The sequence below is a fragment of the Echinops telfairi genome, unplaced genomic scaffold, assembly GCF_000313985.2.
Source record: "Echinops telfairi isolate 266 unplaced genomic scaffold, ASM31398v2 ScPeMD7_18;HRSCAF=68, whole genome shotgun sequence".
NCBI classification, from domain to species: domain Eukaryota; kingdom Metazoa; phylum Chordata; class Mammalia; order Afrosoricida; family Tenrecidae; genus Echinops; species Echinops telfairi.
Genome location: NW_022103915.1, coordinates 4,754,954 through 4,762,064, shown reverse-complemented (window position 1 = coordinate 4,762,064; position 7,111 = coordinate 4,754,954).

The window sequence follows — 7,111 nt, the reverse complement described above, 5'->3', positions numbered from 1 at the left end:
GGAAGTAGGTCACCGCTCCCCCCACGCATCGACCTGCGCGGAGGACTCGGGTCCGGGGCGCTGGTCGTCGGCCACCCGGCCTGCCTCCACTTTCCTCGGGGCTCGTGCTCCCCGACTGCGCGCAGTGGGCTGCCCAGCCTTGTGGAGCGGGCTGCCCCCTGGTTCTAGATGCAGGAGGGCGGGTCTCCAAAGCAGAGCGACTTCTCGTGTAGGTTGACAGGCTGCCTTTGCCGTCGGCGCCCCGACCGCCCTCATCCTTGGGTGGAGGCCCACCCGGTGCACAGCGGGTGGTGGGCGCCGGGCGGCACTCCGGTGGTGGGGGGGGAGCTAGCCCTCGGCACTGCCCGCAGCAGCTTGTGCCCATCAGGCCTTCCACGCCCCCAGTCCTCTTCCCACGGGTGTTTGCGAGCCGGTGGGCAACCTTGGAGCGATTTCCTGCAGCTCTTTATTGGAGCTGAATAAGCGGAATCCAAGCACAGAACCAAATAAAAGGACGCCCCATGGCTAGTATTTTGGCAAAGTCCCTGGCCCCAGAAAGTTTGCAGACTTTTTCAGCTACCCTAACCAGCTCACAGCGACACTGAGGCTGCCTGCTTATGGAGTGCTCCCCATCGCTTCCCCAGGGCTCCCTGAAAGAGCCCCAACCAACCTCACAGCCGTTGAATTTATTCAGATTCAGAGCCTCACAGTCATTGGATCTATTCAGACTCAGAGCTAGTGGTGCTTTAGGACGGGCTAGAACAACGGCCCTGGTGGGTTTCTGAGACTGTAATAACTCTACAGACAGGAAGGAGTAGAAAACCTCATCTTTCTCCCTCTCAGCCACTGGTAATTTTGAACTGCTGACCTTGTGGCTTGCAGTGCAACTTGGAACCCACTGTGCCACTAGGGCTCCTCAGAAAGCCCGTGGGGTCTGATTATTAGGACCCCAAGCAGGCTGTTCTCAGCTCCCTGCCGTTCCTTTCACCCTGTATGCTTTCTAGGATGTCGGTTGCTATCTGTTATGAAGCTGGTCTGAGCCGCAAAGTGCCCTGTGCTGAGGGCTCCAGGCACCTCTTGGGGGGCCCGGGGGAGTGGGGAGCCCTTTCTCCTCTGGGGACAGAGCGCATCCTGGCTGTACAGCAGGAGCTGGGGATCTCAATCCATGATCACACTGTGCCCTTAGGGTCCACCGGCTGCCTGCCTTTTTCCTGCCTGAGGTTGACTGTTGGAGAAAGGTCTGGGTCTAGAAACCTGGGTTAGAGCAGGCTCTGCAACCGCAAAGAGGATGGCCAAGGCCTGAGGGCTAGACTCCACAGCGTACCATGAAAGCAGGCTCAGCGTGTGTGCCAGCGGGTGAGGGTATGAAAATAGCGCCGCCCCTGTAGTGCAGTTGCTCCATGCTTGGCAGTGTGTGCGCACCAGGCCCCACGCCTGTGGAGGGAGGAGAGGCTTGGTGCTGGCTGGAAACCCTTGGGGCAGTTGTATTCCATGGTAGGGTTGCTTTGAGTTGCAACTAGCTCAACACACAACAACAAATCTACAATCTGCCTTCTTTTTTCATGAGACCCCAATGCAGTTGGAGCCTTTCCATGGCTCTGCATGCTCCGCTTACACATTCTCTCTTTCTCTGTTCATTAACTTGGAGCCTTTGGTGATGCACCTTCTGTCTTGAGTAGACTTTGCTGAGAATCTCCCGTTGGGAGGAGTTTCATCTCTAGTGCATGGCTTGCCCGCTCCCTGGCGGCAGTCTCCTTTGACCTGGGCTTCCTGCCCTTGGCTCTAAGTCCTGGGAATGCCAGCGCTGTGGCTAGTTCCCCAGGTAGCACAAAGTTGGCTCTGGGCCGCAGACCAGCAGGTGGGTGGTTGGCATTCACTCTGTGACCCTGGGGAAAGAATGGCTTAAGGACCCACTCCCACCAGGCCCAGGCTTCTGAAAGCCCGGCAGGCATCGGGCATGGGGTTGCCAGGAGTCAGAATTGATGGCAACAGGATTGGTTTTCCAGATTTCTGGTGGTAAATATCTTTGAGACCAGTGAGTGTGCGTTTATGCTATGCTGGAGCTTGGTTGTGGCCTGTCATTTGTTCTCTCAGTTAGCTAACATTCTGGTTGAACCCTCTTTTTTTTAAAACTGGAAGTATATATTTTTTTCTCCTGTCTGGCTGCAGTCAGAGAAGCATTGATCTCCGAGGTCAGGCCATTGTGGGCCCGATGGAAGCAGTGAGGACTCGGAGACACATGCTGGACCCCTGCTCGCGGTCCAGCTGGGGCCGCTTTCACCAGCAGGACCTGACTGCCAAGCATGGCTCCGAAAACGACACAGACTTCCCGCCCTCATTCATCATTCTCATACAATTGGAGATGTTTAACATTTTGTTCCCCAAGTATAATTGACCTGTTTACTTTCAAAGCAAAGGGACGCTATAGGACAGGGTAGAACTGCCCCTATGGGTTTCCCAGACTGTAACTCTTTACGGAGTAACAAGCCCTTTATTTTTCTCCTGTGGCCCAACTGGAGTTTCCAAGTGCGGGCTTGTGGTTTGCAGCTCGAAATGTAACACATGATGCCACTGCCGCCTGCTCGGTGCCTGCCTGCAACGTCAGTTTCCATCATGAACTAGTGGAGACGTCTGCTTTTTTTTCTCTTTTCTTTTGGGTGTTGGGGTGGGGTGGGGAAGCTGAATTAGCAAAATCTGCGCGATTAGAGGCCTTGCTTCTTGTTAGATTCATGCGGTAGCTCAGGCTGGGTGTCGTCGGGTTCCTCACTGTTTGGGTTTGCAAGTGTACATGAAGCAGAAGTACAAGTGGAGGTGCTCATCATTCCAACGGAAACAAAGAATCAAGGAAAGTGGCTCTAAAATGAGGTTGTCACTCACACCCCCAAGTTGAGACTTTGTTTTTCTCAAGAACTTTTGAAGATTGATACCTCGTGATTGATACGGAGCTCATTTTAACCCTTTCCCCAGGCCTGCCCCCACTAGTGGGGGGACTGGGCAGCCTGAGGAGCAGAGTGGGAGGGAAAATGTGTCCTCTTGGCTGTGGTCAGGTCACAGGGACAGAGTGGAATGCTGCCCAAGGCCTGTGCCGTCCTCCCAGCTGCTGTGTTTGAGCCCCCTGCCAGTCCACCTCCTTCGAGGCCTTCCTCTTTTGTGCTGACCGACTCCTTTACCACGCATGTCATGGGTATTTGCAGCTGTTTCTTCCCATTTTGAGTCCGGCCTCATCAACAAATGAAGGGCCGGAGCTGAACCCCCATCTTGTCGTACAGGTTGACTGCTTCTAGGAGGCAGCTCTTCCCCAGTCGTGCTCTGAGTGCCTCTCCACCAGCGGGGCTCCTCTCGGGCCTTTTAGCAGCCCCAATTCTGCTGCTGTTTATATGGTTTTCAAGGGGTCAGCCCTCTGAAGTGGACAACCCACTGCTTCTTCATAGCCCCCTTTCAGCCTGGAAGCTCAGCTGAAACCCGCTTACCACGGGGTGCCCCTGCTGGTAGCTGACATGCCAGTGACATAGTTTGTAGCATCACAGCAACACACAAGCCCACAAGCCACCACAGCATGGCAAACTGACCAACAAATGGTGGTTCCTGTTTTTATAAAGTCTTAAAATTTGCTGGAGTATGTAGGTCTCAGGGCCCTGCCACGGAGCCCATTCTGACTCATGTCAGCCCTGTGTAAGGTTTTGGAGGCTGTAAACCTTTGCGGGACCAGGCAGCCTCATCTTTCTCTCCCTCTCAGTGACGGGTGAGTTTGAGTCACAGACATTGCAGGGCAAACATACAAAGTTGGTCACTGGCACGCAAACTTTTATCTCTTTATTTGTTTTTGTGGGTAACTCATTAGAGTGTAATAGTGCGAACCTATTCTTATGACTGAGTGGTTGGAAGGTTTCTGTCTCAGGAGGTGGGCATGACTTTTTAGTAGCATTTGTGTTTTCTGAAGTGCAGTTAAAGAAGGCAAAAATTAGCTGAGACTATTAACCAGAAGACGCCCTTGTGAGAGTGTGGTCCTGCTCCCCAGTGGAGCTGTGCATCCACGGGTCCCAGCAGTCCAGCACTAAAAATCATGGCGTCCACACCTAAAAGTGACTTGGGCAGTTTTTCAAACCAGCCAGGTGGCTTTGCCTGAACCTTTGTGTGTGTGTTGGAGGGCGGGGGGAGTAGGGGCATGGCCAATCCTTCATTTGGAGGTTTAGGGAAGATGTGTCCTAAATTTAGCCTGAGGCCACTCCTGGAGCCACAGCAGCCAGCCAAAGTGCTCTCTAACATTAAGAGACTGAAGAGATAAGACGCTGCGGCTGTGTGTTGTGCTCTGGTCCTGGATACTCGTCTTGAGCACCGGGCCACGGCAGCGCAGTTCTGAGCTGAACTGGAGGGGAAGACTTTAGGCGTGTTGGTCCCATTTGTCACTGCAGGGCACTGGCATGGCTTTCCCACCCACCCAGTCCTCCATAACCCATTTCACCTCCCCGAGCCCCACCTTTGCCTGAGAGACACCTGCTTCCTTCCCTCCTTGTGTGTGCTCAGTACCCACCCGTTAGGATGAAGGTGGTTCTGTGACGCCACAGGGCACTGAGTCACTGCTCAATGTGCTCAAGACTGTGGCTGGGTCGGGCCCCTCTCAGCCCCAGAGGGGTCTGGGAGGCTCAACAGGAGACCTGGATTCACTACCCGGCGGGCACGCCTCATCGGCCAGTGGAGGTTGAGTGTTGCTCAGATGCTGGACAGTTTTCAGACGGAGCCGGACAAGGAAGAACCTGGCAAAAATCAGCCCCATCATGACCCTGGGGGCCACGACACTCCAGTCAGGCGTCAGCTTTGTTCCCTCGCTGACCCTCGGGGTCCTGACCCTGTGGCAGCTCACCACCTCTCGCAGCTTAAGATCAATCGAGCTCTGCGGAGCAGACAGGCTACTGTGACTTTCAGAGACCTGGGGTGGGCTCCTCACGCAGCCCCTCCTCACTCACCCACCTCAGCAAGTGTTCTCACTGTTTAAAAGGTTTAAAAGCTGTTCAAACCAGGAAGCTGACTGGACTCCCACAGTCCCCACGTTTGGGGTACTCCTAGGGACATGCTAAGCTGGAACCAGGGAGACTTTGGGGGAGGATGTGAGGACTTCTTTTTCAGAGGCAGGACTTGGACAGGTCAAAGAGGATGGCCACCTGATGGAAGGCCAGAGCATGGCCGTTAGAGGGGGCCTCAGCCCTGCCCAGGCTCAGGGCTACTGTGCTCTGTCAGCAGCCTGCTTCCCTGCCTCCCTCCCTTCTTCCCAGGCTGGTCAGCCCTGAGCAAGGCAAGCTGGAGCCACGCCCCCTGGAAACCACACCTGCTGTCCCATGGACTCTAGTTCCTGGAGCCCCCGAGGGTTTCCAAGGTTGTGAATCTCTAGGCAGCAGATGCCACATCTGTCTTCCATGAAGCATTGTGGCTTAGACCACCCAGAGACCCTGCCAGCCCTCGGTGCCCGCCCCCCCCAGCCCCGCCCTATGGGGCTCCCACAGTCTCTGCCATCCCGACTCACTTTGACCTTGTAGGACAGGATAGAGCTGCCCCTGTGGGTTTCTGAGGCTGTCACTCTTTACTGGAGCAGAAAGCCTTGCCTTTCACCTGTGGAGCCCTGGTGGGTTTGAACTGTGGACTTGAGGTGAGCAGCCACAGGGCCCACCTTCCGGTTGGTGGTGCCCAGCTCTGGGGATTTAGAGCCCAGAGGCTGGGGCTAGGACTAGGGTGACGTGGAGGTAACTTCCTGACAAACCCCAGCTGCTCTCTTACCCTTTCCATTGTCTTTCATTTTACAAAGATAGAATAGGACATGATTATTCATGAAACCAAATGAGTCTGCTGCTTTATGAAAGGCCTTTTTTAAAATTGCAAGTGCCTTTACATCGAGCCTTGTGTTATTTTAAGTGTATTTACAATCCTAACTCCACAGCACTTGAAAACTGAAACAACTACTGTGTGCCGAAACGTCAGTCAGAAACGGGGTGAGCGTCTGTGGAAAGTGCTTATGTGACTGGTGGGAGAATGGCCTCTAATGTCCAGGTGACGAGCAGGCCTCTCCTCTGCAGTGTTCTTGAGGGGGGTTCACCCAGACCGCTCCCAGGGGCTCTGTGAGGCGGACTCCAAGTACATTCCCGTGCAAAGGACTTTCCCGAACAAGCTCACTTTCCAGTCTCCTTCCTTGTGGAATGTTTGAAGCTCCCTATCTAAGGAAGAGGAGTCCTAGGGCCATGGTAGTTAAGAGTTTGCTACCCAAAGGTCAGCAGTTTGAAACCACCAAGCTCTCTGAGGGAGAAAGTCGAGGTGTTCTACTCCCATAAAGAGTTTGCTGTCTGGGAAATTTCACCGGGGTGGTTCTGCCTTGTCACGTAGGGTCACTGAGCTGGCACTCATACAAAGGCAGTGAGTGAGCTAGTGAGAGCTGTGTAAGGAGTCCTGGCGTGGAAGCCCCAGGGGTGGGCTTGCCACGCTGGTGCTTCTGAGGACTGGCAGATTAGTACTACCAGTGGTGGGAGCTGGGGTGATGGGCACTAGCCAGTCACTGAGTGGGTATGCTAATGCGGGCACCTCCCCACAGCTAGGCAAGGAGACGGCCTGACCCAGATAGATGCCTTGTACCACCTAGGGGGTCTCTGGTGAGCAGACCTGGGTGAGGGGAAGACGTGGCACACGCACCCACAGGGCCTGAGTGAGCGGGTAGGCTCCCGGGACACCCAGAAGAACACAGGCTCTACCTGCATGTGTTCTCTCTCAGACACGCACGCACACACACTCACCCGCGCCCAATGGTCCCTGTGAGTGTGCACTCTCACAGAGAGTGTGCTCACACACTCTCGCCCAGTGGGTACCTGTGAGTACACACACACACCTCTAGTGTCCCCTGGTGTCCTTTTCTCACAGCACACTCACTGTGAACCTGCTCTCTCACAAGCGTGTATGTGTTCTCCCATACATTCCCCAGTGTGTACCTGCTCTTAACCACCCCCCACCCCCCAACCACGTGTAGCAAGCTGGCAGGCTGGTGAGTTTGCCTTCTAAACCTGTCTGGGCTGTTAGGTGTGTGTGTGGGGCTTGTTATGGAACTTGAGAATTATTCATGGGGACAGGGAGCCCACACTTGTTGAACGTTTTGTGT